Source organism: Triticum dicoccoides, chromosome 7A (assembly GCF_002162155.2).
Source record: "Triticum dicoccoides isolate Atlit2015 ecotype Zavitan chromosome 7A, WEW_v2.0, whole genome shotgun sequence".
NCBI classification, from domain to species: domain Eukaryota; kingdom Viridiplantae; phylum Streptophyta; class Magnoliopsida; order Poales; family Poaceae; genus Triticum; species Triticum dicoccoides.
In genome coordinates, this window is record NC_041392.1 from 41,576,747 (window position 1) to 41,597,600 (window position 20,854).

Here is a 20,854-nt window from a genome sequence, read left to right on the forward strand (position 1 = left end):
CATCAACCCGAAGGGCGTCGCACAACCCGGCACAGTGGTCAACAGGTCACTTCTTCCGGTTTACCTCATACCCCAAACCGGAAACGTCGTCCAGAGGTTGCTTGTTCTCCTGAAAAACATTATCTTTTGAAAGGTTTCTTTCGATGCCCTCTCAATTCATCTGATTCAAATTATCAGGCATCTTCTAATTCGTCTGGCGGTTCATCAACCACTCAGCTGCCTCCACTGAAAACCGTCCCTGGGTAAGTGTGTAGTCTTCCCTTCTCTTTCATAACTCAGTTGACCATGCTAATCTTTGTTTTAATATTAGTGCTAAAGCTCGTTTGAGTAAGAAGGCCAAGACCAGTGCCCCTACCGATGAAGTTGAAGCGGAGAAAGCTCCTGAAAATCCTGATCAAAATCTTGATAATCTCATGGATGATTTTGTCCTACCAGAGCCAACCATCAATGCTGATCCGCCGGAAGCTGGTCTGGCCATTGATGAGAATACCTCCAGTCCACATGTTATACCTGCAAACCCGGTTGCTGATCCACTGAAGTCAAGCGCTAATCCGCCAAGCCCAGCCAAAGATGTTGACGTTATTATTACTGGCACTGCTTATACCGCTCCAGGCGATCCAGTTGTCTTGGCAAAACATACCGCCAAGGATGAGTTTATTTCAATGGGCAAGAAGAAGACTGAAACTGATATGTCAAAATATGCTAATATTTCTGCCCAGGATCTTCATTCCAGATTCTTGAACCGGCTTTATACAAGCCGAGACAATGAGGCTGACTTGGTAAATCTGATGAAGGAGCGTTATGAGGTAAACATTTTCCTCCTTATCTTTGTATTTTCACTTGCCTTATATCCTGTAGCCCCCAAGGGTCGGTTTAGTTTGTAAAAACAAACCAGGACTTTGAATTTCCAAACTGCACATTGTTGACTTTTAAGTTTTTTGAACAAACACACATTAGCCCCCAAGTGCCAGGACTGAAACTTGTATGAATCCTTGGGACTTTGAATAAGCAGTAAGAAAGAATTAATCCGCATTAGTCCCCAAGTGCCAGGATTGAAACTTGTATGAATTCTTGGGACTTTGAATAAGCAGTAAGAAAGAATTAATCCGCATTAGCCCCCAAGTGCCAAGTGTAGAACCAGTTGTATGCTTGGGACTTTTGATAAAATATTGAAATGCTCCTCTTGATTTTGGCAGGCTGACATAAACCATCAACGGACGCAGATTGCTGATCTTCAAGAGTGTATCAAATCTCATCAAGAAGAATCTTCCAAAGCCAAAGATGAACTTTAAGCCGCTTTAACTTCCATAGAACGACTGAAGGAAGAATTCAAGAAGGAACGTGCCAATTGGGACACTGAGAAGGGCACATTGCTGAAACGGGCTGAAGATGCCGAATCTGCTCTTAAACCGGTGGCAGAAGAACTTTCTGGGTTGAAGCGTCAAGTGAACGCCATGACCTCCGCAGTATTTGGTAAGTACTCCTGGCAAGGTATCTGAAATATCCATCTTGGAAGGTGCTGGTTGAAATATGAAATTCTTAAACCGTTGCAGGTAGCCGCATTACTCATCTGGGCTCAGATGTACGGATGAAGCTGAAAGCAGCATATACTCTTCTTGAACAACTATACACCGGTGCTCAACGGGTTATCTGCGCAGCATCCTATGACAATCCGGCCCCAACACTGATCAAGGACACTCTAGCAAGGCTATCCATGGTACCAGCACAGCTAGAAGAGGTGAAGCGATCTGCTGCCAGGGCCGGCGCTTTGTTGGCACTTACCCGAGCCAAAGCGTGGATAGCTGACTTGGATCCGGTTGACCTTGCCAAAGGATTTCCAAGCACACAAGAAAATGGGGCAGATTTTGATGATGCAGCCCTTAAAAGAGTGACAAGGGAAATGCGTCCTCTAGCGAGTCAGCTGGCAGAAGATGCTAACTTGACGGTTCACCGGTCTTATTATGATGCCAACAACAAACGGATTAACCCTGTCATTCCGGAGGCGCAAAATCTTATTCCAGGAATCCGTAAGCACACTTATGCCCCTGACATTGAGCCGTCAGAACTTATCAGTGAAGAAGCTATCTTTCAGGCCTTAACCCGGATTGACTGGACCACTACAAACTTCCAGCCGCTAGGTGGGGAGGAGGAGGCTGAGCTGACGCTAGATGACCCATCAACTTCGCATCAACATCGTAATGAGACTTGATCCGGCAATCAGAGCGATACTCCATAAACCTTTTTCTGCTGGAGACACCATATTTTGGGCCTTCAAGCGCCTTGTAATAGGCTAGTAAAAATACTTTGATCTGTTGCCATCGTGCACTGGGATACACTTTGTGTTGATTTGTCATGAAAAGTTCAGTACTGGCTTATGTATTTTTACAATATTATGCAATCCCTGTGTCTGCATAAGGAAAATCTGTGATATAAAACATTGTTGTCGGTTTACCAATTGCGATTTGAAGAAGGGTGAAAACCCAACCTCCACCGTACCATGTTGGTATATATATGATATAGAACCGGGTTGTGATGAACACCGGCCGATTGCTAGAGACAAAGCGTCAAAGCCAGACCGGTTTTGAAGGATGTCGGATTACCTTTAATTGTATACTTGAACAAAAGATCCGTAAGCCATGCCGGGTTAAGAAAAACTCCGGTTTAACGTAGACCTTACGAAAAACAAAAACTTGGCAAAAAAGCAAACAAAAAACCGTAGTCGAGGCTTTTCAAGGTCTTGTTGATAAACCGCCGACCGAGCCAAAGTCATGTCTCGTTTCTCATCTAATAGGTCCAGGCGTCCAGCGCCTCTTGGCATGCTTGCTCGTTGTCCGCTTCAACATAATTCGCAACCCGGGGCGAGTCGTGACGAATATCACTTGGGAGGACATCGTCAGCCCCATAGACCAGGAAAAAGGGTGTATATCCCGTAGATCGGTTTGGGGTGGTATTTATGCTCCATAACACAGATGGTAATTCTTCCACCCAACAACCCGGCGTCCCTTCAAAGGGACCATGAGTCGAGGCTTGATACCCTTCAAAATTTCTTGATTCGCCCTCTCCGCTTGGCCATTAGACTGGGGGTGAGCCACGGACGCTACATCAAGCCGGATGTGCTCTCGTTGGCAGAATTCCTCCATCTCACCTTTAGAAAGGTTCGTACCATTATCTGTAATGATGCTATGTGGAAAGCCGAAACAGAAAATAATCTTTTTGAGAAATTGAACCGTCGTGGCTGCATCACATTTACTGATGGGCTCCGCTTCAACCCATTTAGTGAACTTGTCAACCGCCACCAATAGGTGGGTCTTCTTGTCCTTAGAACGCTTAAAGGGTCCAACCATATCAAGCCCCCAAGTAGCAAACGGCCAAGTGATGGGGATCATGCGTAACTCTTGAGCAGGAACATGAGCTCGACGTGAAAATTTCTGACAAGCGTCACACCGCTTTACCAAGTCTTCCGCATCAGAATGAGCTGTCAACCAATAGAACCCGTGTCGGAAAGCCTTAGCAACCAAGGACTTTGAACTGGCATGGTGACCGCAATCCCCTTCATGGATTTCCTGTAGAATCTCTTGTCCTTCTTCAGGAGAAACACAATGTTGGAATACGCCTGAAACACTAGAACGGTGCAACTCACCATTGTGAACAACCATAGACTTGGACTGCCGGACTATCTGCCTGGCAAAAAGTTCGTCTTCTGGTAATTCGCCCCGGTTCAGATACGCCCAATATGGAACCGTCCAATCCGGAGTGGCATGCAAAACGGCTACCAACTGGGCCTCCGGATCGGGAACAGCTAAATCCTCTTCTGTAGGCAACTTTACACATGGGTTATGCAAGATATCTAGAAAGGTATTAGGTGGTACCGGCTTACGCTGAGATCCCAGCCGGCTTAGAGCATCTGCTGCTTCATTCTTGCGCCGGTCGATGTGCTCCACCTGATAACCCTTAAAGTGACCTGCCACAATATCCACCTCGCGCCTATAAGCCGCCATGAGTGGGTCCTTAGAATCCCAAGTACCAGAAACTTGCTGAGCCACCAGATCAGAATCTCCAAAGCATCGGACCCGACTTAAGTTCATTTCCTTAGCTACACGAAGACCGTGGAGCAAGGCCTCGTACTCCACTGCATTGTTAGTACAAGGAAACATTAAGCGAAGAACATAACAAATCTTATCTCCTCGAGGGGAAGTGAGGACAACCCCAGCCCCCGTGCCTTCCAGCTGCCTGGATCCATCAAAGTGAATGGTCCAGTATGTATTATCCGGTTTGTCCTCTGGTGCCTGTAACTCGGTCCAATCATTGATGAAGTCCACAAGCGCTTGAGATTTGATGGTTGTTCGGGGCGTATACTTCAAACCGTGGGGACCAAGCTCGATCGCCCACTTCGCAACCCGGCTAGTTGCCTCTCTATTCTAGATTATATCGCCCAAGGGAGTAGAACTGACCACTGTGATAGGATGACCTTGAAAATATTGCTTGAGCTTCCTACTTGCCATAAAAACTCCATACACTAGCTTCTGCCAATGCGGATATCTTTGCTTTGATTCGATCAGTACCTCACTGATATAATAAACTGGTCGTTGAACCGGATATTCTTTTCCGGCCTCCTTACGCTCAACCACAATCGCCACACTGACCGCTCGGGCATTGGCAGCCACGTACAACAATAGAGGTTCATTATCAACTGGAGCAGCGAGGACTGGCGGTTCATCTAGCTGCCGCTTCAACTCCTCGAATGCCGCATTGGCGGTGACACTCCAGACGAATTTATCTGTTTTCTTCAACATCTGATACAGGGGAATCTCCTTCTCTCCCAAACGGCTGATAAATCGGCTAAGGGCTGCAATCCGGCCCGCCAGACGCTGAACATCATTGATACATGCCGGTTTAGCCAAGGATGTGATTGCTTTGATCTTTTCTGGATTTGCCTCAATACCCCTGTTAGACACAAGAAAACCCAAGAGTTTGCCTGCCGGAACACCAAAAACGCATTTGTCCGGGTTGAGCATTATCTTGTAAACCCAAAAATTGTCGAACGTCTCCTTGAGATCATTTATCAGGGTTTCCTGCTTCCTGGATTTCACCACAATATCATCCACATAGGCATGAACATTACGCCCGATCTGTTTGTGAAGACAATTTTGCACACAACGCTGGTAGGTTGCTTGGGCACTCTTGAGCCCAAAGGGCATAGAAACATAGCAGAAGGCTCCAAAGGGAGTGATGAAGGTTGTCTTCTCCTGGTCCTTAAATGCCATCTTAATCTGATGATAACCTGAATAAGCATCCAGAAAACTCAGGCGCTCACAACCCGCCGTTGCATCAATGATCTGATCAATACGCGGGAGAGCGAAAGGATCTGCCGGGCAAGCTTTATTCAAATCAGTGTAGTCCACACACATACGCCAAGTGCCATTTTTCTTAAGAACAAGCACCGGATTAGCCAACCATTCGGGATGAAACACTTCGATAATAAACCCAACTGCTAATAGCCGGGCTACCTCTTCGCCGATGGCCTTGCGCCTTTCTTCGTTAAAGCGGCGAAGGTACTGCTTGACCGGTTTAAACTTAGGATCAATATTTAGAGTGTGCTCAGCGAGTTCCCTCGGTACACCTAGAATGTCAGAAGGTTTCCATGCAAAGATGTCCCGGTTCTCACGGATGAACTCGATGAGCGCACTTTCCTATTTCGGATCCAGATTTGTACTGATACTAAACTGCTTGGATGAATCACCAGGGACGAAGTCAACGAGTTTAGTCTCATCAGCTGGTTTGAACGTCAGGGCCGGGTCATGCTCCGTCGTAGGTTTCTTCAGAGGGGTCATGTTCGTCGGATCAACATTGTCCTTATAGAATTTCAGCTCCTTTGTGGCACAAACCGATTCAGCATAGGCAGCTTCACCTTCCTCGCAATCCAAGGCAATCCTTCGACTCCCATGTACTGTGATCGTCCCCTTATACCCCGGCATTTTGAGCTGTAGATAGACATAACAGGGTCTCGCCATGAATTTCCCATAAGCTGGCCGTCCAAATAGCGCGTGATATGGACTCTGGATTTTCACCACCTCAAAGGTCAAAGTCATAGACCTAGAATCAAGCTCATCTCCAAACATGACTTCCAAAGCAATCTTCCCCATAGGGTATGCCGATTTACCTGGTACTACACCATGAAAAATAGTGTTTGACGGTTTAAGATTCTTATTTGTCAACCCCATGCGACGGAAAGTCTCATAGTACAGGATGTTGATACTGCTCCCTCCATCCATCAGAACCTTGGTAAACTTATCGCCCCCCACCTGAGGGGCTACCACCAAAGCTAGTTGACCTAGATTGTCAACCCGGGGCGGGTGATCCTCTCTGCTCCATACAATGGGTTGCTCCGACCATCGTAGATAATGTGGTACGGCCGGTTCAACAGTATTGACTGCCCTCTTGTGAATTTTCTGATCCCGCTTGCACAGGCTAGTAGTGAACACAAGATACTGTCCGCGGTTCAACTGTTTGGGGTGACTCTGGTAACCTAACTATTGTTGACTCCCTTGGTTATTCTGCTGGTTATTACCATGGTTGTTCTGATGCCCTGGTTGTTCTGAAATCCAGAGCTTGAACTGCCGCCCCCATGGAAACCTAGGCCTGAACCGCCCGGCGGATCCTGATCATATCGGTATAAACCAGAATTTTTAAACTCCCTCATTATGTGACAATCCTTCCAAAGATGTGTGGAAGGGGCCTCCTTGGTTCCATGCTTCGGGCAGGGCTGGTTTAGTAAACGCTCCAGATTAATCCCTCCACCGCGCTGGGGCGGTTTACCTTTGCGACGCTGCATATTTGTGTTAGCCACCAAATCTGAATTATCCGCTTTACGCTTACTATTATTCCCATGGCCCCCTTGGTTGTGGTGCTGCCCTTTTGCACCGTCGTTCTTCTTTCCCTTCTCCGGTTTGTCCTCCTCTGAATCCGAATCCTTGGTATTATCTGAATCGGCATACTTAACCAAAACGGCCATGAGTGTTGACATGTCGTTGCAATGACGTTTGAGCCTTCCCAACTTCTGTTTCAATGGCTTGAAACGGCAATTGCCCTCTAACGTTAATACTGCGGTGTCTGCATTAATACGATCTAATGAATGCAAAATCGTCGAGACCCGTTTAACCCAATGGGTCGTGGACTCCCCTTCCTCTTGGACACAAGCGGCCAGATCTACAATTGACATCGGCTGCTTGCACGTATCCTTGAAGTTCTGGATAAACCGGCGCTTTAATTCGGCCCATGAATTGATAGAGTTGGTTGGCAAGCTCTTCAACCAAGTGCGAGCTGTTCCTTCCAGCATCATGGTGAAATATTTAGCACATACTGCCTCATCCACATCTAACATCTCCATTGCCATCTCATAGCTCTCCACCCACGCCTCTGGCTGCAAATCGGCGGTGTAATTTGGTACCTTACGAGGTCCCTTGAAATCCTTGGTCAATCGCACATTACGCAATGCGGGAGTTAAACATGGTACCCCTAGGGAACTGAACATTACCCCTGGCTCCACGGAGGTAGTGGGGTGAGCCGGAGTATGTTGTCGGTGGTGCGCACTACTGGACACGGCCGGTTTGTCTTCCATGCGTCTGCTGTAACTCCGGCTTGGTCGGGGAGTGGAATGAATCCTCTCATGGCTATGTGAATACGCTTGCTGTTGATTTAGTGCTGTCTGAAGGAGATCCCTAGCCCGACGCGCTTCCACTGCAACTGGTGATTCGCCGTCGGTTGGGAGAGCCTCCAGACGCGAAGCGGCAGCCACAATATTATCCAACGGGTTGGAATAATGCCGGGCGGCATTGATGATGCAACGTTGTTCTGGCGAGGCAGGTCTGCTGCGCGTGGTTGAACTGGTGCTCCTGCTTCCGGTGCCCCCGCCCGGTTTGGTGCGGGTTGGTTACCAGCTCCTGCACCTGGCATGTTGAAAAGATTCTGCGGCTCATAAACCGACGGGAGACGTGATCGGTACCTTCTTCTCATGACCTCTTCTCAAGCATTCTGATCCAGTCTAATCCGGTAAGCCTGTGCTTCCAACTCGGCCCGCTCTGTGGCCATCCTGGCGTTCTCTGCTGCCAGGTCCGCTTTAGCCTGGGCTATCTGATCTTTCACCTTTAGAATCTCCGCATCGTGTTGATCCCTCGCTGCTGCGTCTACCTCCGCGGACATCAGTGCCGCTAGAGCGTCAAACAAATCAGATAAGACTTGGGCCGGAGGCGGTGCCGAGCTTCCTGCCCGTGCTGGCGTGGCCATCGTTGAACCGAAGAGCATTGCTGCGGTGGTAGATGAATGAGGCGCTGGTCGTGTGCCAGCCATGAAGACGGCGGCCCGGTTTGGCAGACCGGGGGAATCCGGAATACTGTTGCCCTCGGATCCTTCCTCAATCCGGCTGTCGTGCAACTGGTAAAGCGATTCGGTTTCTCCGGAAGACTCGTCACCGCTGCGGTCTACGGTTTCTCCATCGGAGACCGGTTCCTCCTCATACCCCGAACCATGGACGGCACCTACGAAAACATGCCTTGCCTCAGGCTGAACCGGTGAAGAACTTGCACGCCGAGCCGTCTCGATGATGTCGGTGTAGATGTCCGGCTCGGGGGCCGGTTCGCCGATCTTGCCGATGAAGACGTGAATCCCACCAAAGGGGACCCGGTACCCGTATTTGATTGAATCGGCCTCGGGACCCCATCATGCGTTGTCGATGTAGAGCTTTCCACGGCGACTCTTCGGCATCCGGCCTACGGCGTATCCCTTGAGCCCATCGAAGCTGCCCTTCAAGAACTCGAAACCATCGTGTGATAGCCCCACGGTGGGTGCCAACTATCATGGAATTGTCACGGCAGATGTCCTCATGAAAGGACTTAGTCGTGGAGCCATCGCTATGGGTTAGCTTGAAGGGGTTAAACCGGACAAGGGGACACGAGAGTTTTATACTAGTTCGGCCCCTTCGATGAAGGTAAAAGCCTACGTCTAGTTGTGATTGGTATTGCTGGGGTTTCGAAGGCCAGGGAGCGAATCCGCTTTGTCTAGCTTCGAGTTGTTGTTTCCTGTCCCTAAACCGCCACTGGGTCACCCCTTTATATACTCAGGAGGACCCCGACCGGTCTACAGAGTCCCGAGGCTGGCTCCTACAAGTGTCCGCCTCGGTCTCTTCTTTCCTATCTTACAATGCAAGTTTATACAATCATGGCGGTTTACTATCATGGGCTCTCAACCGCCTGCGGGCTCTGGGCCTCTAAACTTTATCCGTAAAGCGCCATCTTCTGGGTTTCCTTGGGCTTAAGTATAGCTGAGGGTGAACCGGCCCCTCCTGGGCGGTTTACCCTCAAAGGTTATATCCTCAACAGGACCCCCTACCCGAGATCCGCCGGTTTTGACACCGACACTTAGCTTCTCTGCATAGCCAAAAGCCTTCATGGTCCTTGATGTGACACTTGGCTTTTGCATGCATTTATGGCTAACGCACCCACCTAGACCTTCCATGCAAACGTCCACATCTTGTGAGACACCTTGGTCTGCCAAACTAGGTTCCAGCAGGCATTGTGGGCTCCAAGCCAACCGGTCAATAGCTATGTTTCATACCTTAGCAAACCATACAAAAATGTTGTGAGAAGCCAATATTCATTGTTGATTGAGGAAAGTTAGGTTTGAACGGGAACCTAAAATGGAAAATCATACAATATCTAACAAAATACCACTAAACAACACAACACAACAAAGAAATCTAACACTACAACCTTTCTAGGAGTATCATAAAAACCAAGTTTCAAAACTGTTTCTCCAGACTATATACGTCATGGCACTTATGCAGCGTCTTGGCAAGAAAAGAAACATAAATCCTAGCACATTCAAAATAATCCCCATCATAGTTTATCTTCGTCAGTTAAACTATCAAGCTGTAAAGCTAAGGCTAAATCATAAAGACTACTGCCCTCCTTCCTCGAACATTTGCCAAATTCAGCTTGAGCCATTTCCCATGACAAAAATCAGAAGAATTGCAAATCACAACATCCTTCCTCATGAGGTTTAAGCTTTAAAAATCAGAGAACACATTTTGCTTATGTATTACTCTGAGAGGTACTTAGCTGTAAGAGAGTACATATCCAAACACTAGTAGAAAAAGGGTCAAACGTGAAGCACATTAGTGCCGGTTTGAATTTGAGCCGGCACTAATGTGTAAATTAGTGCCAGTTCCAACGGCTAGCCGGGCCACTCTCATTAGTACCGGTTCGTGGCGAACCTTTAGCACCGGTTCGTGCCATGAACCGGTACTAAAGTGAGTGGTGGCAGGATGTTGTTAGTCCGGGGCCCCTCCAGCACCTTTAGTACCGGGTCGTATCACGAACCGGTGCTAAAGGTCGTCCTACATAGACCCTTCGTCCACCCGAGCTCGCTCTGTTCTTCCCCTTTCCCCTCTCCTCTCTGTTCTTTTCCCTCTTCCTCTCAAGCTCATCACACCTTTTGCCCAAGATTTGAAGGCCCCCATCCATTCAAATGATCACAAAGGTTAGCAACTTTTTCCTTTCATCTCTCATTGCTAGATTAGCTCGTGCAATGCTTTATATAGTGATTGATTTTTGAGTTTAGTAATTTGGGAGGAATTATATATATATATGTGCTAGTATTTGATTTATATGCAATTTGAGGTCAAAAATAACACTTAGTTTTGCATATGTAGGTGTGGTTTACTTAGTACCTTCTAAATCTCCGTCGTAACCACCGTCGATCGCTCGCAACGTCCCGTCGCCGGCACCACCTTGTGGTGAGCCTCTTGTTCATGACGTTTTATATAAAATATTGATGTTTGTGTGATTTGGATATATAGTTACTCGTATAATTATCTTACCCATACGTTGTTTGTTATGCATAGTGCCATGGTTTTGATATCCGTCCCCATCGGCCCTCGTCCGGGTTATGATTCGGATGTGGTATATTCTCTTTTAAAACTATTCATTGCATTTCGTGTTTATGACAAATTATGCCCATCAAGTTGACATAGATATTTGTATGTAGGAGGTAGTTGAACCGGAAATTCCAACCGACCCTATTGTCGAGAGGATAAATTTAGTTGAAAGAGAAAACGAGGATTTGAAGGAAAATTTGAAAAGAATTGAGGGGGAGAAGATGGAATTGGAGTTGCATGTTGCCGATGTCGTCGATGATCACAAGATTAAGATGGAGAAAATGCGCTTGAAGATTAGAAAGATTAGAAAATATGTCATTCATAGTGAGGCTTGGTATCATTATGCTGTTGGATCAATTGTTACCTTAGTTGCGATCTTGATCGCATTTGTTGTTGCATTTAAATTCTTTAGCTAGAGAGTTATTTGTTTGTTGCATTTAAGTGTTGTATGATCTTTATGTATGAACTTTATGTATTGTATTAATTTGATGTTTTCGGTGCTGTGTATTGAAGATGAGCTGGCAATGGATTTACGATGACCGATGCTCTCCCGAGTTCATTAATGGCGTGCGTACTTTTCTGCTTGCGGCTGAGGCAAACAAGCGAGCGGATGGTTTTATGCATTGTCCATGTGCTAGCTGTAAGAATGGTCGCAATTACTCTACGTCAAGAACCATTCATGTCCACCTGTTTGAGTCCGGTTTCATGCCCCACTATAATGTTTGGACCAAGCATGGAGAAAGAGGGGTTATGATGGAAGACAATGAAGAAGAAGAGGACGACGACAGCTATCCTGGCCATTGTTCCCTGAATACGATGATACAACAATGAGGGAAGAAGCTGAGCCGGTAATGCGGGAAGAAGCTGACCCGGCAATGCGGGAAGAAGCTGAAGAAGAGGCATCGGATGAGCCCGTTGATGATCTACGTCGGGCCATTGCCGATGCAAAGAGAAACTGCGCAAGTGATTTGGAGAAGAAGAAGTTGCAACACATGTTAGAGGATCACAAAAAATTGTTGTACCCGAATTGCGTAGGTGACAAGAAAAAGCTGGGCACCACACTGGAATTGCTGCAATGGAAGGCAGAGAATGGTGTATCTGACAAGGGATTTGGAAAGTTGCTGGTAATGATAAAGGATATGCTTCCAAAGGACAACGAATTACCCGAGAGTACGTATGAAGCAAAGAAGGTTGTCTTCCCCCTAGGGTTAGAGGTGCAGAAGATACATGCATGCCTTAATGATTGCATCCTCTACCGCGGTGAGTATGAGGATTTGAATGCTTGCCCGGTATGCGGTGCATTGCGCTATAAGATCAGCCGCGATGACCCTGGTGATGTCGAGGGCGAGCGCCCCAGGAAGAAGATTCCTGCCAAGGTGATGTGGTATGCTCCTATAATACCACGGTTGAAACGTTTGTTCCAAAACAAAGAGCATGCCAAGGCGATGCGATGGCACAGAGAAGACCGTAAGAAAGAGGAAAGTTGAGAGTACCCTCTGACGGGTCGCAGTGGAGAAAAATCGAAAGAAAGTACGGGAAGGAGTTTGCAGATGACGCAAGGAACGTATGGTTTGGTCTAAGAGTAGATGGCATTAATCCTTTTGGGGAGCAGAGCAGCAACCATAGCACCTGGCCTGTGACCCTATGTTTGTATAACTTCCTCCTTGGTTGTGCATGAAGTGGAAGTTCATTATGATGCCAGTGCTCATCCAAGGCCCTAAGCAACCCCGCAACGACATTGATGTGTACCTAAGGCCATTAGTTGAAGAACTCTTACAACTGTGGAATGGAACAGGTGTACGTGCGTGGGATGAGCACATGGGGGAAGAATTTGACCTAAAGGCGTTGCTGTTTGTGACCATCAATGATTGGCCTGCTCTCAGTAACCTTTCAGGACAGACAAACAAGGGATACCGCGCATGCACGCACTGTTTGGACGATACCGACAGTATATATTTGGCTGATTGTAAGAAGAATGTGTACCTAGGACATCGTCGATTTCTTCCGAGTAGGCATCCCGTAAGAAAGAAAGGCAAGCATTTCAAAGGTGAGGCGGATCACCGGACGAAGCCTCGCCATTGTACTGGTGCTGATGTACATGATATGGTCAAGGATTTGAAGATGGTCTTTGGAAAGGGTCCTGGTGGACAACCTGTTCCGAATGACGCTGACGGACGCGCACCCATGTGGAAGAAGAAATCTATATTTTGGGACCTGCCCTATTGGAAAGACCTAGAGGTCCGCTCCACAATCGACGTGATGCACGTGACGAAGAATCTTTGTGTGACCCTTCTTGGCTTCTTGGACGTGTATGGGAAGATAAAAGATACACCTGAGGCACGGGAGGACCAACAACGTATGCACGGAAAAGACGGCATACATCAGGGTCATGCAAGCTACGCTCTTACCAAAGAAGAGAAGGAAATCTTCTTTGAATGCCTGCTTAGTATTAAGGTACCATCTGGCTTCTCGTCGAATATAAAGGGAATAATAAACATGGCAGAGAAAAAGTTCCAGAACCTAAAGTCTCATGACTGCCACGTGATTATGACGCAACTGCTTCTGGTTGCATTGAGGGGGCTTCTACCGGAAAATGTTCGATTAGCCATTGTGAAGCTATGTGCATTTCTCAATGCAATCTCTAAGAAGGTAATCGATCCAGAAATCATACCAAGGTTAGAGAATGATTTGGTGCAATGTCTTGTCAGTTTCGAGTTGGTGTTCCCACCATCCTTCTTCAACATCATGACGCACGTCCTAGTTCACCTATGCGAAGAGATTAACGTTTTGGGTCCTGTATTTCTACACAATATGTTCCCCTTTGAGAGGTTCATGGGAGTCTTAAAGAAATATGTTCATAACCGTGCTAGGCCAGAAGGAAGCATCTCCAAGGGCCATGAAAATGAGGAGGTCATTGAGTTTTGTATTGACTTTATTCCTGACCTTAAGCCGATTGGTGTTCCTGAATCACGGCATAAGGGCAGACTGGATGGAAAAGGCATGCTAGGAGGGGAACAAATAATATGTATGGACGGACATTCTCTCACTGAAGCACACTACACAGTTCTACAGAATTCCGCCTTGGTGGCTCCGTATATGGATGAACACAAGAATTTGCTATGCTCCAAACACCCGGAGCGGTCTGATGACTGGATTACACGTGAACAAACCAGGAGTTTCGCCAGCTGGTTGCAGACACGTACCATGCATGACACCTCTATTGAAGATGACCTGTACTTGATGTCCCAGTTACCATCTTCGAATATAATGACTTTCAAAGGGTACGAGATAAATGGTAATATATTTTACACGATTGCCCAAGATAAGAAGAGCACCAACCAAAACAGTGGTGTCCGCTTTGATGCAGAAACCAAGACGGGAAAGGAAACATATTATGGTTATATATAGGACATATGGGAACTTCACTATCGACGTGGTTTGAAGGTCCCTTTGTTTTGGTGCAAATGGGTCAATATGACACGAGGCGGGGTAACAGAAGACCCGCAGTACGGAATGACAACAGTGGATCTCAACAATCTTGTGTATGCAGACGAACCATTCGTCCTAGCCAATGATGTGGCACAGGTTTTCTATGTGAGGGACATGTCTACCAAGCCAAGAAAAAGAAAAGATAAGGAAGTGAATGCATCGTACGATGAGCCAAAGCGGCACATAGTTCTTTCTGGGAAGAGAAACATCGTGGGAGTGGATGACAAGACAGACATGTCAGAAGATTATGAAAAGTTTGATCAAATTGCTCCATTCACAGTGAATATTGACCCGAGCATCCCGTTAAATGATGAAGATTTTCCATGGTTACGGCGCAAAGGGACATACGCGAAGAAAAAGTTTCACACCCAAAGATCTGGGATGTGATCGGCTTCACTATCATCACTTTCTTCTGTGTTTCACACCCAGGAGGGAATCTCTGTAATAGTTAGGGTAGTTATGTGTTTTGGCATTTAAAACGCGAAGAAATTTGATGTGCAAACAAATTCTTTCATGCCTTTACTGATTTTTAAAGTTAAGTTATTCACAAACTAGTGATTCACACTAATTTCAAATAATTCAAAATTTAAACTATTCAAATTTGAAAACTACAGGCACTAACAGAAAGTTTGTAATTTTTTGTACCTAAAGCAAAAATATTCACAAAGAAACTCTAAATACACAAAAAAACAACTCAAAAATAAATAAAGCAAAAAAATAAAAAAACCGCCTACTGGGCCAGAACGGCCTGCATACGACTAGAAACCCAACCTGTTGTTGGGCCAGGATGCAGGCCCGCAAAGGCCCAGTAGGCCCACAGGGCAGCACAGAACATGTAGGCCCAGTAGGCCTGCTTTGGAGAGGAGCTCGAGAGAGCTACCGCACGGGGGGTTATAAACTAGTGCGGACGCCCCTCGGCTAGCGAGGTGGGACTAAACTTGCCGCACTGCACCTGTGCCAGCGCACCCTCTTTAGTACCGGGTGGTGGCACCAACCGGTACTAAAGGGGGGCCTTTAGTACCGGTTGGAGCCACCACCCGTTACTAAAGGGGGTGCGGTTCCCGCCGCTTTGCCTGGCCAAAACAGGCCTTTAGTACCGGTTGGTGGCTCCAACCGGTACTAAAGGACCATCCTATATAACTAAACACTTCAAACATTTCAGTTTCTCATCCGCTTCTTCTCCTCTGCCCCGTCGCCCGCCACCCCCGTCTCCATATCCCTCGTTGCCGCCCCCGTCGCCGCCCCGTCCCCGTCGTCGCCGCCCCGTTGTCCCCGTCCCCGTCGTCACCGTCGTCACCGCCGCGCCGTCCCGTCCCCGTCCCTGTCGTCACCGCCGCGCCGCCCCGTCCCCGTCGTCGCCGCCCCGGCCCGTTCCCGTCATCGCCGCCCCGTCCCTGTCCCCGTCGTCGCCATCCCCGTCGTCGCCGCGCCCGTCGCCGTCCCCGTCGCCGCCCCCCGTCGCCTCTCGCCTCGCCGGTGAGCACACACACACACATACATTTTTTTAGTTTTTTAGTTATAGAATTAGTTATAAAAATGTTAGAAATTTTTCTTTTTTTAGTTAGAGAAATAGTTAGTTATATAGCATTGTTAGAAATGTTATAGAAATGTTAGAATTGTTAGAAATTTTTCTGTTTTTTAGTTATAGAAATAGTTATAAAAAAGTTAGAATTTTTTCTTTTTTTAGTTATAGAAATATTAGAAATGTTATACAAATGTTAGTTATATATATTGAAATGTTATAATTTTTTTTCTGTTTTTTAGTTATAGAAATATTAGAAATGTTAGTTATATAGCATTGTTAGAAATGTTATAAGAATGTTAGTTATATAGAAATGTTAGAAATTTTAGTTATCAAAATCCAATCATTAAAAAAATGTTACTTTTTGTGGGCATATAGCTAGTATTTGTTCTCGACAATGCTCGGCCCGCATCCTCGCCGTCGACCCGTCCGCGATGACGTCCGGCTGACCCATGTCCGGGACTGGGCTCCGCCAGGCTAGCACTGGGAGGTGCTGCCTGGAGAGGCGCGCCGCTTGATGAGGAACCCGGCCCCGGTCGTCGATCCTGATCTCGTTTGGTGGCATTCGCGTGGGCCAGTTTCGGTGCGGAGGGAGCCGGCCCCACCAGAGGTGGTACGTCGCCGTGTCAGGGAGGAGGACGAGCACGTCCATCACTACATGGTTGCGTTAGAGGGCGGCAGGTTCTCCAATACCTGGCAGTTTCTTCAGGGATCTCACTTCAGCTATGATCCTATGAGGGTTCCTTCTCTTTGGGTGTCCACCGTCCGCGCCGCATGATCCGACGATGTATTCGAGATTATATATTATTCGAGATGATGTATTCTAGATTATATCTATTATTCGAGACGATGCATTCGAGATTATATCTATTATTCGAGACAATGTATTCGAGATTATATCTATTATTCGAGACGACGTATTCGAGATTATATTCGATGATGCTTATTATGTACTATGATTGATTCAGCTTTTCCTTATTAATTGATTGCATCCATGCATTGTAATTTGAATATATTTCTTTTGGATTAGTTAAACAAAACCTATGGCGGACAATACCGGCAGAGAGGGAGAAGAGGCCCTGTTCAATATCATACGCAATCCTCGCGGGCCAGATGATGACCAGAATGAAGAAGATTATGACGGCGAACCATTAGCGCCTAAGAAGATTGCAGACAAGTTCATTCGTCAGTGCGGAGTTCTTGTGAAGGACCAACTCCCGATCTTCCTTCAAGAATGGAGAGAGCCAGCAAAGCCACGTCCAGGAGTTACTTTTGTCAACGACAGACAAAAACATTTGCTTTGGGAAACGCTCATGGAACATTTCACCCTACCAGATCATTTCACAGATGCAGATGTGGAGAAAGTCAAGGACGCTGCTCTTAGGAAGATGGCGGTTGCATTCAAGAACCACAAGATTCGTGAATGGGCCAAGTATGTCAAGGGAGGAAGGAAGACTCCAGTATTCGAGGGAACACTAGAGAAGCAAAGTGCTCATTGGGACGATTTCGTGAAATTCAAGGATTCGGAATTATCTAAGGAACGGTCCAGAATAAACAAGGCCAATGCCGCAAAAAAGGATAAGTTCCATAAGCTGGGGCCAGGTGGCTATGCGGTGGGAATGCCTAAGTGGGACAAGTCTGAGAAAGAGATGCTGGATGCATGTGTCACTCCAGAAACATTGTGCTGGCCCCCCAGGTGCAGGACTTGGTTCTATACGCATGGAGGGAGTTAGACCCGAAGACAGGCAAAGTTTCGAAGAAGGCATGTCTGGACGGAGCCGAAGATAAGCTACTTGTTGCAATAGAAGAGGCTCGATCGGGGTTGTTTGAGCCCAACAGAGAGAACGACGAGCTTACGCGTGCCCTGGGAAATCCTGAACACCCGGGAAGAACACGAGGCATGGGCGCTATTCCGTGGTATGAGGGGTTTTCGGACTGGAACACCGACTATAGAATCCGTGCGAGAAAGAAGATTGCGGAGGAGAAGAAGAGGAAGATGGAGGAGGAGCAGAGGAAGCTAGACTATGAACGCCTTCAAGGCCTAGAATCAGCGCACGCGGACTTGGCAATCAAATTCCAGCGGCAGCAGGAGCAGATCGACTCACTTAGCCAGCAAAGGGGGTCTCAGCAGCTAGCGGATGATCCACCAATGGATAGCACCGTCCCATCCATGCCGAGAAGCAGCGTGGGTTCCGCCCCGGGCGACGCATTGCTGGATAGCTACCCAGTGGATGACATCATGGAGAACACTAACTGTGAGCTACACTTCAAAATGAAGAACATATCCATGAAGGTGGCGGACGCCCTTGCTTTTACAAATCCCCCCGAGGCAACCTTCCATTGCAACCCGATTCCAGCGGGCTATGCTCGTGTCTTGGTTGATGAGGTGGTGGACCAATATTCGGGGCTAGAGCTTGACATTCCTGGAGGTGACGATGAGCACACACACTAGGAGAGGCCAACCATCGTATCATCCTATGAAGAAAGGGTTGCATCATCTTTCGAAGGCCACCGACATCGCGTCATCTGACTCCGTGTCGTAGTCTGCCACCGAGTCAGCAGACTCCCGCTCCTAGTCCACCAATGCGTCAGGCCACTCCTCCTCCAAGTCCGGCACAACTTCAGGCCACTCCTCCTCCAAGTCCGGCAAAGCGTCAGTCCACTCCTCCTCCAAGTCCGGCAAAGCGTCAGGCCACTCCTCCTCCAAGTCCGGCACAGCTTCAGGCCACTCCTCCTCCAAGTCCGGCACAGCTTCAGGCCACTCCTCCTCCTCCAACTCAACCACGTCAGCCGTCTTCGCCGCCTCAGCAATCACGGAAGAGAGCCACCTCAGCAATCACGGAAGAGAGCCACCTCAGCTATGGTGCGTAGCGGTACAAGTCGAGGTAGTACTGCAGGTACAGGCGGAGGCAAGCAATTTCAATATGGTCCAAGCCTCGCGCCTCTTCTGCAGAGGCCTTATGACAAGTCCGAGGAGGAAAACGTAGCCATATCGAAGGCCGAGGTGGAAGCCCATTTTGCACCGAGACCGCCACCGCCGCCAAGGGAGAAAGTGCCTGTGGAAAAGATTGACCACTTCATTCGTATGGCTAGACCACCAGCTCCCAAGCCTGTTGACACAAACTATAAGCGCCACCTCGGGAAGTTAAATCGAGCACGTCTACAGAAAGAGGCGAGCTCGAGCTCGAACAAATCAGCTGGCAAAAGGAGCGGTAAAACCGTTCCCCAGCTGGGAGAACAGGCGGCGCAATCAATCCCCCCGCTTGTTGTGCCAACAACACATGAGAGTAGGCGCGCCAAATATTATTGTGCGCAAACCGTTAACGTTCCCGGGGTAGGCGATGTGGTAATAACCGAGGAGCATATTGCGCGGGCTGAATCGATCGGGATCACTGTTGGACAACTCCTCGATATCGAGCCCATGTCTCCGACTAGAGAGGAGGAAATAAAACGGAAATATGCCCGGGGCCAACCTTTGATCGAGCCAGAGGAGGTCAATAAGCTCCCAACGAGAATGTATGAATTGCATCAATGGTACATGGACATTACCAAGATTTCCAATCGAGAGTCCCTCATGGTGAATGTCAAGAAGGATCATTACTACCATGAGAAAGCTGTGACCGTTGAGTATTCAGAACTATTTCAGCTATACAATCAAGACGCACTCGACAAATCTATCGTCAGTTGCTATTGTCTGTAAGTGATTTCTTTCTGTAATTTAAGTCTCAAGCTAGCTGTAGTGATCATTTTGATCAATCATTACCTGTAATTATCCTCACTATATTCTTTTCTGTGGTATTATGCCGGATGAAGATTTATAAAATGAAAAAAGGTGGACGCTATGGCATTGGGTTCGTTGACCCAAATACCATTAATGAATACACGTGGAAAATAGATCCATATCACAAAAAAAGTGTAGAGGACAGCATGCTACAGTTCTTCAAGGAACTCAAATACAATGAAGATATACTACTTCCTTACAACTTCCAGTGAGTCACACTGTCTTGTACTACAAATTCTGTTTTTCCCTACTAGCTAGCTACATGTCTTTGCTTACATATGCCAGCTTAATTAAGACATGCAAACGTGTGTGCATGTAGATTTCACTGGATCTTGTTAATCATTAAAGTTGATGAAGGAACAGTTGAAGTACTAGACTCGCTACTTAAGAAAGCAAGTGACTACACCATCGTGAAGGGGATAGTCAACAGGTAATTTCAATCATTATTAACTATATCTCGGCCTATTTAATTAGTTCGTCATTCCCTGATAACAACTATTTAATAACCCATTTATTCATTTTCTTTGTCAGCGGGGCAGGGCTTGGGCAAAGTTCATCAGGGCCACTCCAGCTCCAGGCGCATGAAAACAAAAGCTGAAATGGTATCGACCCAAGGTAAGTAATTAAGTAGTACTAGCTAGCTGCCATCTCTTTAATTATCATGCTTGATTAATTATTATCTGATCAAATTCCATTCTCGTAAAGGCCCTGAAGCAGGCACCGGGGAATGATCTATGTGCATACTACGTTTGCGAGAACATTCGCATGATGGCGTCCGAAAGGAGCAAATCTCAAAGACAGGAGTGGGTACGATATCGATTCTCAGAACACTATTCACAATTTTTACACCATTATCGATATCTAGTAACACAACTAATACACATGCATATTATCTTCTTCTTAACAGTTCAGAGAGGTGCGGGACAAGCTCCTACCACAGGACCGCATAGAAGCAATTCAAGAGAAAATAGCGGGATTTTTGCTCGACCAGGTCATAGATCCCAAAGGAGAATACTATTACCCGCTACCGCCCCCATGAACCACTTCCAATTGTTATCGTGCTCCGAAGGCACCAATTAGCTAGGCTAATGCCACTGGCTCCGAAGGCACCAATTAGGAGAAATTGTATATA